General features: G+C 33.7%; 1 long non-coding RNA gene across 1 annotated transcript in view; it reads right to left on the bottom strand.

Annotated features, from left to right (window-relative positions):
* Positions 1 to 11829: 11829 nt before the first annotated feature.
* Positions 11830 to 17683, bottom strand: part of LOC126013827 (uncharacterized) — a 280535-nt gene continuing 274681 nt past the window's right edge. The window contains exon 2 of the long non-coding RNA XR_007497547.1: positions 11830 to 11916. This is a non-coding gene — a long non-coding RNA (uncharacterized LOC126013827). The remainder of the gene's footprint in view (positions 11917 to 17683) is intronic.

Below are 17683 nucleotides of genomic sequence, written 5' to 3'. Positions count from 1 at the left end.
TTATTATTAAAATAATAGTCAAATTTATATTATGAATTATGAATCCAAAATAAATATCAGTTATTAATTTAAAATTTATATTTTATTATCATTTATAATAATTCACTCTGAGATAAAACATACTTTTACATTAATATTTTTCTAACTTGTTCTACTCATCTTGATGAGAAATTTGATAATTTTGAATAAAAATTATCTTATATATTAAGATTCAATAATATTATCTATCTTAAAGGCTCTTCTTATTAAAGAACAAATATTAATTTATCTAAAATTACTGACTTTTATAATTGATTCAAATTAATATTGCTTTATTTTTAAAGGTCTTTGGTCAGACCATTAGAAAATTTACTCAAATTTAATTACCCTTTGCCTTACAAAAATTTGAAAACAGCAAGAACACATCTGATAAAAAAGAAAAAAATTATTTTTTAGTGTTTTTGAAAGTAATTATTTCTGTTAGATGTATCAAATAAATGAAATCTATATGTATATCTGTATATCCTGTTACAGCACTTCTCTGAGAAATTGACAACATTTTTAAGAAACTGGAAAATATTAAATGTAATTTCAAGAGTAAAAGAACTAGTTTACTTTATAGCTATTAAATAACCACAGTGTTCAATTTACAGAAAGCACAACAAATAGAGATACTGAAATATATAGTATTATAATCTTATTTCAAACTAATAGTTTTGAAACACTTTGTATTTTCATGATTTCTAAACTGCCTGACTGAGATCAATTTTCTAAAGCTCTTTATGGTGAGAGTTAGAAAATAAGATATGTTAAAATGCATACATCTATGACTGAAATGTTATGACTATTAGACTACCAAATGGTATTATAACAGAAATAAAAAATGAAAGAGAACTACACAAACTTATTAGCTTTTTTACTTAAAATATGTCTTGATTTTTGTTCCATTCATGACAAACCAGAAGATAAAATGCAAACTACGAATCTATTTTATTATTTTGGATTATATTTTTAAAAATAGAGGTTATTAAGAGAAAAAGTAAGAGAAACTATATTGGTAATGTTAAAAACTAAAAAATTTGGACTGTGAATAAATGCAGTTGGTACAGCATTTGCCTCATATTTGTTTTCATTTTCTGGCAATATGTTCTGCACACCTTATGAGCACCATCATATATAGCACTTGAATTAAAATTCTTGAATATAGAGCCAGACATAACCCCTGAATGTTACTGACCATGACTCAAAAAAAATTTTAAATATTTTTCCCATTTGAAATATTAAAAATCCTTAAGAATTGTAATGAAAGATGAATAAATGTTTTTAATCATTATAGCACAATTTTGACTAAGAATATTTTTTGTTTTGGTTTGGTTTGGTTTGGTTGGTTTTTGGGCCACACCCAGTGACACTCAGGGGTTATTCCTAGCTATACTCTTAGATACATCCTGGCTCAGGGGATTTTATGAAACGCCAGGATTGAATCAAGGTCCGTCCTTAGTCAACTGCACATGCTAGCATATGCTAGTGCTCTGGCCCCAACAATAGTTTTTAAAGATTGGTTCTGTTCTCATTGCAGTTGACTCTGACATGTGTATTTAGTTCTATACTTTCTTAACACCATCAATGAACCTAAGATTATTGACCATACCAATTATATTTAAAATGGGCCTGTTATGCCAGAAAATTGGGGGTAGGAGTGATGGCATGGGATACTCTCTAACAATGGTGGAGGGAGGTGGAGATTGGATCTAAAAATTGTATGCCTGGAACACAACTATGAAAAACTTTGTACATCACAATATTTTAAATAAAAATAACTGAAAAAAAAAAGATAGAAGTAAAGTCTGTCTCACAGGCAGAAACGGGGGGAGGGTAATAGACAAATTGGGGGCATAGATGTTGGAAAAAATGTACTGTTGAAGTGACTTTACATGGTATGACTGAAACTCAATCATGATCAAATTCGTAACCAAAATATTTAAATAAAATATTTAATTAATGAAAAATTTTAAAAGAATAGATTTAATATGTTTAAGTCTTAATTTACTTTATACTAATAAAGTCTGAAATTTCAATTGAAATTAGATGGAAAGTGAAGACTACCTTACATTTTTGTATTTTTAAAGTGTCGAAAGTTAAAAATGTAAACTATATAGATGTTAAGGGAATACATCTGAGATATACAAAGGAGATACACATGTCTCTTTTATGTTTTAGAAATAGTCAAGGGGGGTGTTTTCGAGACACCACTTTGGTCTGTGATTTGGACAAGCGAAGAGCAAACGGAGCCATGTCCTTCCCTTGTTGCCTGCTGAAGCTTCCAACTCCCCGAGAGGCATTTGCTTCCTAATTTCTGGAAGTTGAAAGTTCACCAGTCCCATCCCAGCCCCTTGCAGGAACAAGGAAGCCTGGGGTCTCTTTTAAATTGCACCTCGCTGGAACCCACTTGCTGAGACTCTCTTTTCGAACATTCTCATATAGTGACAAATTTGCCCACTGGACTGGTTATTTAATTGTTTGATTTTTCCCCCTTTGAGATCTGTTTTATAAGCAATAATTGTAGAAGAGTATCTCTATAGATTTCAAGTTTGAACCAAGTTACGGGGAATGTTGGACTTTATTTATCGGCCCCCAGATGCACCAACAATATCTTGAGGCATTGCTTCTCTTTTGCATAGGCACATTAAAATGGAAAAATAATACATATGTAAACAAGTTCTTATCTAATAGAGATGGGAACACTAATTTGGTAATGTAATTAGGCCTTTTATCCTGAACATTGGTATAATGATTTGGCTTAGGCCTCTGAAGAATGGGCATCGCCCACACACAACTGAACAATGGATACCATCTATGGAAACAACCACAATTGTCTATAACATTACCAGGATCCAAGCCTCTACCAGAGAAGACCTACCACTGCTTTGGCATCGACTTACTCCAAAGAGTGCTCCCAAAACCCAGACGACTTAGTAATAGTCTGCAATGCAGGGCAGATCCCTCCACATTTAATGGTGTGCTGAAACTAGAGGATGCTCCACATCAGCCTGACATCTATGAAAGAAATGCACAGAATCCAGAGTCTTTAAATATAAGAATTTGATACCAACAATAGCTAAAGTGTGAAAAAGTTTCACCGGGACCACAGAGAATGACCCGGGTTTGATGGACTGGTATGCCTGGAACCCAGAGTTGGTCTTATGCCAAGAAACTTCTGGGGTGAGGCCTTTTTGTAATCAAGCCAAGGATTTTTTTTCCATTTTCTCCATTTTTCTGGACCTATACAAACAACGGCTATTGCCACTATCACACCTTTACTATATTTTTTTTACCCTTATCCATTAAGGAAAAAAAATACAACTTACTGAACTTAAAAAAAAATAACTGTAGTAGAATGCCTGTCTCGAATACAGGCAGGGGATGGGAAGGAAGGAGGGGGTAATGTTACACTGGTGAAGGGGGGTGTTCTGTTTATGACTGTAACCCAATTATGATCATGTTACTTAAATAAAAATATATTAAAATGCATACTATAATATTTCAGGACTCCTGGTCAATAAACACAAATCTTTAATATGTCTTCAATTTTGTCACCTCTAGTTACTCAAGAGTATAGAATCAGTTATAAGAAAATGTTTAAAAGAATGAGTGCAGGGGCCAGAACGATAGCACAGTGTAGAGCATTTGACTTGCATGCTACCACCCCAGGACAAACCACGGTTCAATCACCTTTGATCCCATATGGTCCCTCAAGCCAGGAGTGATTTTTGAGTGCATAGTCAGGAATAAACCCTGAGTGTCACTGGTGTGGCCCAAAAATCCAAAAGCAAAATAAATATGAGTATAATGTGTATCTGAAATCAAACTAACAAGAATTTATGATTGTTTAAGATTAAATTTTGATGATATAATTTTATACATTCTTTAAAAAATGATAAATCTGATATTTTAAACTATATACATGATAGAATTTATATCAAGTAGTAATTTATTGGAAAATTAAAGAAAAACCCCCATTTTTCTACATATGCACAATATCCCCCACTATTAAAATTACTTACCTTATTAACATAAAGTTTACTGTAGAACAAAATTGCTGTAAATTTTTAACTTTATTGTTTTCATTTGTTGATATGGTGTACTATGCTGATTTATTTACATATGTTAAACCATCCTTGCCTTCCTAGAATGAATCTTACTTGGTCCTGTTATATGAACTTCTTTATGAGGCATTAGATCCTAGTTGCCAGAATTTTGTTGAGAATCTTTGCATCTGTGTTCATCAGGGATATTGTTCTATAGTTTTCTTTTTTTTTTCAACATCCATGTCTGGTTTTGGTATCAAGATGATGTTAGCTTCATAAAAACATTTATTTTTATTTTTATTTTTTTATTTAAACACCTTGATTACATACATGATTGTGTTTGGGTTTCAGTCATATAAAGAACACCACCCATCACCAGTGCAACATTCCTATCACCAATGTCCCAAGTAACAATTTGGCAATGTTTTTGATTCTTCAATTTTATGAAAGGGCCTAAAAAGTATTGGTAGTAGTTCCTCTTGAAAAGATTGAAAGAGGGCCGGGAAGGTGGCGCTAGAGGTAAGGTGTCTGCCTTACAAGCGCTAGCCAAGGAACGGACCGTGGTTCGATCCCCCGGCGTCCCATATGGTCCCCCCAAGCCAGGGGCGATTTCTGAGCACATAGCCAGGAGTAACCCCTGAGCGCAAACGGGTGTGGCCCAAAAACCAAAAAAAAAAAAAAGAAAAGATTGAAAGAATTCATTATTGAATCCACCTGGGCCTGGGCTTTAGTTTTTGGGAGACTTTTAATTTCCTGAGTAGTGAAGCATCTTTTTAGATATGCTACATTATCCTGATTTAACTGTGGATAAGAATCCAAGAATTTATCCATTTCTTCCAGGTTCATATTTCATGGCAATAGTTTCTCAAAATAGTCTCTGATTACCATTGAATCTCTGCAATAACTGTAGTTATATTCCCCTTTTCATTTCTAATCTGGTTTATTAGGTTTCTCTCTCTCCATGTCTTTCTGAGTTTTGCTAGTGATTTATCAATCTTGTGTATTTTTAAAATACTTTAATAATAAATTTTATAATTTTATTGCAATCAAAGTGAATTACAAGTCTTTCACAGTAATATTTAAGGTACATAATGACAAAGAATTAGGGTGTTTCCCATCAACAGTATTGTCCTCCCTCCACCCCTGTTCTCCGAATACATCCATTGCCCTTTGGACTGCTAGCATAAGAGGTCTCCTTTGTATATAACTTGTTGTACACTGAGTATTGATTCTGGTGTCATTGACTTTGGGTTTGGTGCTTATGTCTGATCATTTTTATTTCTACTCAGTGTTCATATGACTGGTTATTCCTGATACATTCTATTTTCCCCCTCAATTTATGAGCAAGAACAAGATGATTCAAGTTTTCTGTGTGTGTTTTTGTTTTGTGAGAAAGAAAGAAAGAAGAAAGAAAGAAAGAAAGAAAGAAAGAAAGAAAGAAAGAAAGAAAGAAAGAAAGAAAGAAAGAAAGAAAGAAAGAAAGAAAGAAAGAAAGAAAGAGAAAGAAAGAGAGAGAGAGAGAGAAAGAAAGAAAGAGAGAGAGAGAGAGAAAGAAAGAAAGAAAGAAAGAAAGAAAGAAAGAAAGAAAGAAAGAAAGAGAGAGAAAAAAGAGAGAGAGAGAGAAAGAAAGAAAGAAAGAAAAAAGAAAGAAAGAAAGAAAGAAAGAGAGAGAAAGAAAGAAAGACAATAAATTAGAAAGAGAAAGGAAGAAGAAAGAAAGAAAAGAGAAAAAAGAAAAATGCTGGGGAAATCCCTTTTAGAGGCTATAAATATCAATTTATAAAAAGAAAGAGAGAAGTAAAGGAAAACAAAAAAAAAAAAACAAAAAAATCTAAAACAAAACAATACATATGACAAAAAACTTAGCAGCAACAACAAAAAGTCATGAAAGAAAAAAAATAAAAGGTCTGGTGTGGCAATGCTTTGTGTTTGTTTGTTTGTTTGTTTGTTTGCAAAGGCACAGTAAGTACTGAAGAAGTTAGAGAGAATTACCTTAGACTAGGAGGTAGAGTTTCTATACCCTTGAAGCATACTGTCATTGGACAACTAGGGCTCCATAGAAGCTCATTCTTGATCCTCAAAGTCTTTTTATGGTGCCAGGTACTTTCTGCTCAGTTGTGGATGACAAAGTCTGTCCTCTGTTGCTAAAGATCTTGGTATTTCAAGAGCTCGTAGGAATATGTCTAGGATATAGTTTTTTTGTTATGGTTCTAGAAAATCTCTTTTGTCACGTTTGTTGTAGTCAGTCTTCTGAAATTAGTGATCTTGGTTTTTTGCACAGATCCTAGGTCGAAGCCTAGGAAGAGTCTTTCTTTGTGGCACCAGAAATTCTGCTCAGTCAGGGTCGTCAAAGTCAGAATTCTGGAATTAGAGACTTTGGTTTTTGTACAAATCCTAGGCCAAAGCATAGGCTAGGATCTTTCTTATTAGTCCTAGGAAAACATTTGCCCAGTCATGTTATCATAGTCCGTCTTCTGTAATTAATGATCTGCGGTTTTGCACAGATCAAAGGATGACATGTCTTCTGATTTTATCTTACTTTAGGTGATAAAATAGGGCAACCTTTCTTGGGTCAAGTTTTTGCTGTTTCCTCATTATCAGGTTGTTGCATCAACCTGACTCAAATTGGTGCCAGAGTGGTATTTTGGATTTCCCAGGGGGAGTTTGGTTCCTGGGACTGTTGTAGGAGCTGTGTGGGGGTCTTCATTTGGGAGCTTGGGTTTAAGATTGGAAGTTGCTGTTCGATCATATTGAGTTGGGTCCTCATGACACATGCTCAGGGTGGGAGGTGCCCGTGTATTATAAAATGTAAGGGCTCTCATCCCTAGTAGATTAGAGTTGATTCTATACACAAGATTTTACCATTTTTATTATGCCTATGCAATAGGAAACAGTGCCATATTCCACTGTTGGTGCCTTTAGGGATAATAATGACAGGCTTTATATTATCTGCACTCTGTTGACCTAAGCATTAATTCCAAGCAGGACTTCTAGAATTGATCAGAATCATAACAGGTGAAATAAACAAATATATATGTATATATATACATGAAAAAAATAAGAAATTAAAAATTAAAACATATAAGGAGGCTACATATTTCTTTAAAAATAAACATATTAAGCCATATAATTATTTAGGTTTTGAACATACAAAAAAATATAGACACGGGCCCGGAGTGATAGGACAGCGGTGTTTGCCTTGCAAGCAGCTGGTCCAGGACCTAAGGTGGTTGGTTCAAATCCCGGTGTCCCATATGGTCCCCCATGCCTGCCAGGGGCTATTTCTGAGCAGACAGCCAGGAGTAACCCCTGAGCACCGCTGGGTGTGGCCAAAACAAACAAACAAACAAAATATATAGACACCCCATTAAGTCTTTTAAGATATTCTTGCAGAGGGGAGTTTCAGGGCACTTTTTCATCTTGTACTGTAGTCTTGTTAATTTTGAGAAGTGGATAGCAGCAGTCAGGGATCAGGTAGTGCCCTTGGTCTGGGTGTCCTTCTGGAGCTGAATACGGTATCATGGAACAGTCCACATTTTGGGGGGGGTAAAAATGAGGGCTACACAAAATGAGTCACAAAATGAGGCCACACTAAATGAGATTTAGTGGTTGTAGCTTCTTGCCAGGCACAATTTGGTGTCTTGCTTTGGGAGCTGGGTGTTGACTTATTGGGGCAGAAGGTCAGTCTTAGTACCTACTGAGGGTAAAGAAGTTAAAATAGGGAGAGTAAACGAATAAGAATTGGCAAGATAAGTGGATAGAAGGAGATCTGAAGGGGAGGAGATAATATATAGGAAGGGCTATATTCACTGTATGCATGGATTATTTACTATTTACTATACAAGTTTGGCTGAATATAAGGAGTCCATTGTATACAAAGTCATGTCCACATAGAGACAGATATTAGAGATAATTTCATAAGTTGTTATTGGAGGCCTAACCTTTATAGGAATGGTCTGAGCGCCTAAGAAATATTGAATTAAGAAAATATAAATACATAGCTAAATTATAAATTAGAAGAGAAAGAAAAGAAAAATGATAAGAGGTAAAAAATAAAGAAAGAACAAGTAAAAGAATGAGGAAAAAGAAATTAGACCAATGCCTCGGTGTTGGCAGGTTTCCCCATTTCTAGGCACTTCATCAATGATAGTGGAGATCTTTGCTAAATTAAGCTTTCAATGTTAGATAATGACTGAAGCATTTTAGAATAAGCCTAGTTTTTACATATGTAGTACTACACAATGTGGTGGTGAGGATTATAAGAGGTGTCTTCAATATGTATGTCTTCAATCTGTTGAGTCTTATGAATCGAGATTCTTTCCTAAAAAGAAACTGACAGCATGGGCTTTATGTAACATAGGTTGCATTGAAGAAGAAAGGAGTGAAGGGAGGAATAAATAAGAAAAGTAGAGAAAAAGAAGAAATGAAAAAGAAAAAAAGGAAGAAAAAATAAGAAAAAATAGAAATGGGATAATAGTAACTTGTAAAAACATATTTGTTGAGAGGGAACTGTAAAATAAATCTGAGCTGTGCAATTGTCTCTTTCCATGGTCTCAATAGTCCTATACATTTGGTTCAAATAGAGGACAGAAATAGAAGGAAATGAGAAAACAGGAGTATTTTATTAATAGATTGTCATAATGCTGATTGTATCTGGTATCTAGAATGATTGAGCACCGAGTTGCAAAATTAGGGTGTATACCCTATTTTTTCAGGAACTACTGTGAACCAAGAAGCTAAAGGATTATTTTATAACTAATAAAATCAAGGGATTGAAACATATTGGTAGTAATCATTTCAGGGGATATCACTGGCTGCCTTTCAAATTTTGCACCTGGTTCTGTGGATCAATATATAAGAACATTATTACAGGTCTTTGTAGTGAGAGGTTGAATGAACACTTGTTCACTCTGAACCACTGTTTCCCTTGCTAGTGGTTTCTTTATGGTATAAAAGATACTCAAGGTTTTGTGTTTCCCCTCTTCTGTTTGATTTGATCACTTCTCCTCACTATACCCTGACACCTATGGTGATGGAATTTATACCATTTAGATCATTGTGTTTGTTCATGGAATATTGTATTTATATATGGTATATATTCTAAATACCTCAGGTAAGAGTTGTCACTCTGTATTTATCTTTCTTATTCTGGCTTACTCCATTTAACATAATATTTTCTATATTCATCCATGTTGCTGCAAATCAATGATTGTATTATTTCTAACTGCTATGTCATATTCCATTGTGTACAAGTAACATATCTTCATGATCCACTCATCTGTTGTTGGACATCAAGGTTGATTCCAAATTTAGGCTATTGTGCTGAGTGCTGTGATAAATACTGGAGCACATACATACATTGGGATGAACGTCCTTCTGTCTTGGCAACAGATACTCAGTTGTGTGATTGCTGGGTTATATGGTAGCACAATTCTGAGTTTAGCAGTTCCCATACTTATTTTGACCAAGCAGCATTCCCACCATCAGTGTCTGAGAGTTCCTTTATTACAACATCCCTATAACAGAGATTGGTCCCATTATTTTTGATGTGTGCCATCCTCAATGGTAGAAGGTGGTACCACATTGTTGTCTTGAGTTGGATTCCCTAATGATGATTGGTGGTGAACATGATTTTTATGTGTTTATTGGCCTTCAGTTGGTCTTCCTCAAGAAATGTCTATTAATTCTCTCCCAATTTTCTATGGATTTATTAGGTTTTTTGGAGCTAACCATTCTTAGTGATTTGTGTATCCTAGATATCAAACCTTTATCTGATGTGTTGAGTGCAAATATTTTCCCATTCCATTAGCTGTCTTCTAGTTTTAACCAGGACTTCTTTTGCCAAGCAGAATGTTTTTAGTTTGATGTAGTCCCATTTATTTAGGTCTGAGGCTAAAGTTTTTGTCATTGGCATTTGATCATCAAAGACTTTCTTGATATATAAATATTGAAGTGTTCTGCTTATTTTTCCTCAATGAACTTTATAGAGCCAGATTTGATTTTAAGGTCTTTAATCCATTTTGAGTTGATGTTTGTGTAAAATGTGAAGTATGGATCAATCTCAAATTTCTTACAGGTAGTTACCTAGTTGTTCTAACAGCAGTTGCTGAAGAGACTGTCTTTGTTCAATTTCAGATTCTTGGAAGCTTTTTGGAATATTAGTTGACTCTATACTTGGGGGTTTGTCACTGGGTACTAAATTCTGACCAATTGGTTTGAGATTCTGTCTTTTTTCAAATAACAAGCCTTTTTGATCACTGTGGTTGTATAGTAAAGCTTATGGTTAGGTAAAGAAATGCCATCCAATGGCTGGAGAAATAGAATAGCAGTAGGGCATTTTCTTTGCAAGCAGTTGTACCATGATGGAAGGTGGTTAGAATCCTGCATCCCATATGGTCCCCGGAAACTGCCAGAAGTGATTTCTGAGTGCAGAGCCAGGAGGAACTCTGAAGGTTGCAGGTGTGACCCAAAATCAAATAATAATGATAATAATAATAATAATAATAATAATAATAATAATAATAAAGTGCCACCAGTTTTATTTTCAGTATAGATTTGGCTACCCTTTATTTCCAATGGTTCCTTACAAATTTTATAATGGATTGTTCCAAATTCCTAAAAAATTATGTCTGAATTTGGATAGAAATTGCATTGATTCTGTATAGTAATTTAGGCAAGACAGATATTTTGATGATGTTGCTTCTTTGTGCTAATGAGAATGAAATGTTCTTCCACTTCATTAGATCATCTTTAATTTATTTCTGAATTGGTTTGAAATTTTTATGGTATAGGACTTTTACTTCTTTTGTTATGTTGATGCCTACATACTTGATATTTTTAGATATTAATTTAAATGGAATCAATTCCTTAATTTATTTCTTGCTTTAGTATTTGTTTAGAGAACTGTTACTGTCTTTTGTGTATTTACTTTGTAGCTGGCCACTTTGCTGTACTGGTTTATTGTTTCTAGGAGTTTTGCTGTGGACTCTTTAGAGTTTCAATATATATCATCACATCACCTGAAAAAAATATTTAGTTTATATTCTGCTTTTCCTATTTGGATACCTTTGATTTTTTTCTTATCTGAATCTACTTCTAGGACTTCTAAAACTACAGTGAATAAGAGTGGAGACATTGGACAGCTTTCCCTAATACTTGAACTTAGTGTCAGGCTACAAAATTAACAGGCAAAAATCAATGGCGTTCTTATATACCAATAATGATAGAGAAGAAATGGACATCAAAAAATATTCCACTGGCATTAGTGTCCCACAAATACAAATATCTTGGAGTAAACTTAAATAAAGATGTGAAGGACGTATACAAAGAAAACCACAAAACCCTGCTTCAAGAAATAATAGAAGACAAATGAAAATCTGGACACACCCTGCTCATGATTTGGGAGGATTAGCATTATTAAAATGTCAATACTCCCCAAAGCACTGTACAGATTTAATGCGACTTCTTCTAAGGACATCCATGACATTCTTTAAAAAGTAGATAAAACACTCCTGAAATTCATCTGGAACAATAAAAACCAGCTAATATCTATAGCTATCTTTGGGAAAAGAAATATGGGAGGCATCACTTTCCCAACTTTAAACTGTATTACAAATTTATAGTCATTAAAACAGCATATATTGGAATAAAGACAGACCCTCAGATCAGTGGAATAGACCAGAGTATTCAGAGAATGTTCCCCAACATAAAATTAACTAATCTTTGATAAAGGGGCAATGAATGCAAAATGAAGCAAGGAAAACTTTTTTTTATTTGAAACTTTTTTTATTTAAACATCTTGATTACATATATAATTGTTATTAGGTTTCAGTCATGTAAAGAACACCCCCTTCACCAGTGCAACATTCCCACCACCAATGTCCCAAGTCTCCCTCCATCCCACCCCACCCCCACCTGTACTCCAGACAGGCTTTCTAGTTTCCTCATTCATTCACATGGTTATGATAGTTCTCTGTGTAGTTATTTCTATAACTGCACTCACCACTCTTTGTGGTGAGCTTCATGAAGTGAGCTGGAAGTTCCAGCCCTCCTCTCATTGTCTCTGAGGATTGTTGTAAAAATGACTTTTATTTTCCTTAAAACCCCTAGATGAGTGAGACTATTCTGCACCTCTCTCTCTCCCTCTGACTTATTTCACTCAGCATGATAGATTCTATGTACATCCATGTATAGGAAAATTTCATGACTTCATCTCTCCTGATGGCTGCATAATATCCATTGTGTATATGTACCACAGTTTCTTTAGCCATTCATCTGTTGAAGGGCATCTTGGTTGTTTCCAGAGCCTGGCTATTGTGAATAGTGCTGCAATAGGTGTGAGGAAGGGTTTTTTGTATTGTGTTCTTGTGTTCTTAGGGTATATCCCGAGGAGTGGAATAGCTGGGTCGAATGGGAGCTCAATTTCCAGATTTTGGAGGAATCTCCATATCGCTTTCCATAGAGATTGGACTAGACTGCATTTCCACCAGCAATGGGATAAGAGTTCCTTTTTCTCCACATCCCCGTCAGCACTGATTGTTCTCATTCTTTATGATGTGTGCCAATCTCTGTGGTGTGAGGTGGTATCTCATCATTGTTTTGATTTGCATCTCCCTGATGATTAGTGATGAGGAGCATTTTTTCATGTGCCTTTTGGCCATACTTCTTCAACAAATGGTGTTGGGACATCTGGTTAGCCACTTGCAAAAAAACAAACAAACAAACAAAAAACAAAAACTAACACATATCTTTATCTAATAACATGCAAAAAGGTTAAATGCAAATGGACTAAAGACCTTGTTATCAGACCTGAAACTATAAATTATATGGAACAACACATAAGTAAAACACTCCAGACATTGAGTTTAAAGGAATCCTCAGGAGGAAAGGGCACTCCAAACAAGTCGAAGCAGAGATAAACATATACAAGGATACAAAACCCACCTACAGAATGGGAGAAACTATTCACCCAATATCCATCAGATAAGAGGCTAATATCTAAAAACACAAGTTACTGACAGTACTTAACAAGAAAAAAAAATCTATCCCCATCAAAAATGGGGAGAAGGAATGAAGAGGCTATTATTTTTTGGTTTTTTAGCCACAGCCATTGATGCTCAGTGCTTACTCCTGGCTATGCACTCAGAAATTGCTCCTGGCTTTGAGGGACCATATGGGATGCAGGGGATTGAATGACGGTCCGACCTTGACTAGTACTTGCAAGGCTGATGCACTATTTGGAGCCATCACTCTGACCACAACAGACAAATTTTTTAAAAGAAGAATAACAAATAGCCAAAAGGCACATGAAAAAATTCTATATTACTAATCATCGAGAAGATGCAAATCAAAACAACAATGAGGTACCATTTTATGCCACAGAGTCTGGCACACATCGCAAAGAACAAGAACAGTCAGTGTTGGTGGGGATGTAGGGATATAAGAACTCTCATTTACTGATTGTGGGAATGCCTTCTTATTCATTCTTTATGGAAAATAATATGGACATTCCTCAAAAGACTGGAAATTGAACTCCCATATGATCCAGCTATACCACTCCTACGAATATATACTAAGAACACAAAAACACAGTACATATATATTGATTGTAGTGTTATATCCAATAGCTAGAATCTGAAAACAACTAAGATGCCCTTCAAAAACTTAAAGGTAAAGAAACTGTGTTACATATACAGAATGAAATATTATGCAGCCCTCAGAAAAAATGAGTCATAAAATGTTCCTATACATGGATGAACATGGAATCTATTATGCTGAGTGAAGTAATTCAGAGGGAGCAAGACAGACACAGAATAGTCTCATTCATTTATGAACTTTAAGAAAAAAAAAGACATTATTAAAATAATTTCCAGAGATGAGGACCAAAAGGACTGGCTGACCATATGAAGCTCATCAAAAAGAGTAGTGTGTGCAGTTATAGAAATAACTATATTTCTATAAGGGCACTGAGGACTATCATAACAATGTGAATATGTTAGGGAAGTAGTAACCCTCTCTCGAATAAAGGCAGGGTGAGGGGAGAGATGGGGTCATTGGTGATGGGAATGTTACACTGGTGATGAGAAGTGTTCTTTTATGACTAAAACCCAACTACAATCATGTTTGTAAATATGGTGTTTAAATACATTATTAAAAATAAAAAATATTTGAATTTTAACTTTGCAAGTCACCCATACAAGCATTTTTGAATCTTTATTAGAAACATTTTAAGAAATTTTGAATAACAAATTGCTAGATGAATAACAAAACAAAAAATTAAGAAGTTAGTTTTGTACTAAATGCATAATATATGTGGATAAGAGTATTTTATTATTAATTTTATATATATTTATAAAATATATATTAACATATATATTTTTACTAGTAACATATATGATTTAAATTAATTTAGAGAAAATAAAAATTTTTAATAATAAGAAAAATATATTTACATTATTCTACTATATTACTCAATACCAAATAAATATACCTTTTATTTTTAAGACATATAATTTACCTGTATCCACTTCAATATAAACATTGTCTATAATATGTATGGAATAACTGAACTTATTTTTTCTAATAATATGACCCTACATTTTAGAGAGAGTCACTTCAAGTATCAGCATAGCAGCTATTTTGTTTCAATGATGTTATTTAAGGTTATTTATTATACTAAACATCATAAAAAATATGATGTTTAGTATAACAAGAGATACCATATTATTGCACTATATAATTCATTGACCATACAATGTTCTTATACAAAAATGATTATACCAAAGATATTCTGTGAGTCTATGGGATAATTCACTTTTATAATAGCTCTGTTTCTATTTTGTCAATTATAAAATAATCAAATTTGTAATCTGAGAAATAGCTCAGTGGTAGTTTGTTTGCTTTGCACACTAATGACCCAGGATGGACGTTGGTTCAATTCTGGATGATCCCCCAAGCCAGGAACAATTTCGGAGCGCATAGCCAGTAGTAACACCTGATTGTCACTGGGTGTGGCCCAATAGCAAAAAAAAAAAAAAAGTTTATAAAGTATGCTTTAGGGGCCAGAACAATAGCAGTTAGAGCATTTGCTTAGCATGTGGTCAACCCATATTCAAAACCTGAAATGCCATATGGACACATGAGACTGCCATGAATGATTTCTGAGCACAGAACCAGGAGTAACCTTAGAGTGGCAATAGGTGTGGCCCCATAATCATATAAAAAGAAATTTGTCTTTATTGACTATATGGTTACTTACAAGTCCATTAATAACAATCTTAATAATTTTAAGGGAGTCAAATTATTAATTTAAGACATTTCACTACACGTAGATCAGGAAATCAGATTAATTAAACTTCAGTTGTTGAAAATTTAACAATATTTGTTACATCAGTATTTCTAAGTAGCATATGTTCCCTTATAATTCAGACTTTATAATGGATATTATATTAGTTTTAACCAATATATAGCATATATACATAAAACAATATACCATCATACAATATAAAGTAGTTTCACTGAAATCTTACTAATTTACTTATATATTCATATCATCTGACTAATTTTAGGCAAAGACCAATCTTATTATTGTCTCCATGGTTTTTGCATTATGCAGAAATATTCAAAATTATGCAACAGTAACACTTTCAGATTAGTTTCTTCCACTAAATAGCAGGTGTTAGGGATTCTTTCATTTCTTTTTATGACTCGATTATATTGAGAATTTGAAAGTGATCTTGTTTGTGAATTTCTTAGTCTAGGGCTACATAAAAATCCTCATTTAAAATTTCAATTTATGGTTAGGAGAAATTAATAGTTTAACAGTATATATAGTTTTCATATAAATGACAACATTTTTGCAAATAGAGAAAAGAACAAGCAATTAAACAAAATAAGATGTGAGCAGACAAAAATAAATTTATATATCCGTGCATCATTAAACAATTTCTATATAGCTGAGTATATGTCAGATAAATATAATAGGTTGGTTTAACTTATATAATAAAAATGTCAATCTACTATTTTATTAGATGATGTCCTATATTATTTATAATAAAGCATATTTTTCTTGTTATATAATTATTTTTGTACATTATTTTTTGTATTTTAAACTGTCATGTAAGCCTTTATATTTCTTTGTCATTAAAGAATCTTTGAAATTGCATAATTTTATAGAATTTCCATCTTACTGTGCCAAAGAAATTTAGAATGGTTTTCTTCAATTCATACACCTTGATAATAAAGCCATTTGTATGAAAAAAAAGAAACTGATAAAAATGTAGATTCTTCACAGTTTTTCACATTTTATATTGATAAGGCACTCTTAAAAATAAGAATACTAAGTATATTATGGCTGATATTTAAGTTTGAATATCCAATGATAGTATAAACCATATATAAAACTTTCTATATACTGACTGATACTGCTAAAGTATACTGATACCATTAAAGTACTATTTCTTTTAAAATAATTTAATTCTTAAACAGGTTTATAATAAAATATTCGATTTTCTGGATCTGGAGTTAGTTAGGCCCTTAATAATCTCAGGTTTATATGTCTCCATTGTTTATATGTTATGCTCATTTGGGAGGGTAATTCCTATTCAAAGTAGTTGACTCAGAAATTTTTTGATCTTTATCTAGCAATTAAATATTTTTGGGTTTGTTAGTAGCAAATTTAGCTCATTTTTAAAAATCTGGGTACATTATAATCTGTTGAATGAAACCATTTGACACCAGGAGAAGTTGTGAAACTAGGTTGTGTAGGGTTGTCCAGCAAAATGTTTAGTGATTTTGCACTTAAAATAAACTTTTTCTGGGGCCGGGTAGGTGGCGCTGGAGGTAAGGTGTCTGCCTTGCAAGCGCTAGCCAAGGAAGGACCGCGGTTCGATCCCCCGGCGTCCCATATGGTCCCCCCAAGCCAGGGGCGATTTCTGAGCACATAGCCAGGAGTAACCCCTGAGCGTCAAACGGGTGTGGCCCAAAAACCAAAAAAAAAAAAAAAAAATAAAAAAAAATAAATAAATAAACTTTTTCTTATAATAACCTTATAATAACATCTACAGATGCCATTTCTAGAAAGTAACTAAATCCAATTACACTATATTTCTTCTATATAACCCCAAAATAAATTATTGTCTATTTCTAATTAATTAAACAATAGTACACCTTTTGCCTGTCTCTAATTAATAAACAATATTTAAATCTTCATAAGAAACAACATCCATGGGGTCAGAAAGATAGCATGGAGGTAGGGCGTTTGCTTTCTATGCAGGATGGTGGTTTGAATCCCAGCATTCCATATGGTCCTCCGAGCCTGCCAGGAGCGATTTCTGTGTGTAAAGCCTGAAGCAAACCATGGGCGCTGCTGGGTGTGGCCAAAACCCCCCCACCAATTAAACAAACATTAAATAAAAGAGAAAGAAACAATATCCAGTAAATTCAGTGGTAGAAGCAGAATATTAAAAAAAAAAAATAAGACACATGGCAGCATGCTTCAAGGGCAGAGAAACCTTGTAACTCTTAAGTCAAGGGAATTCCCATTCTAATTTCCCATTAAAATGGGAATTCCAATTCTAATTTACAGTGCCTATGCAGAAGAAGAAAAGAAGAAGAAG

This window comes from Suncus etruscus, chromosome 7 (genome assembly GCF_024139225.1).
Source record: "Suncus etruscus isolate mSunEtr1 chromosome 7, mSunEtr1.pri.cur, whole genome shotgun sequence".
NCBI classification, from domain to species: Eukaryota; Metazoa; Chordata; class Mammalia; order Eulipotyphla; family Soricidae; genus Suncus; species Suncus etruscus.
The sequence above is the reverse complement of the archived record's forward strand: the minus strand, read 5'-3'. Positions and strand labels throughout refer to the sequence as shown.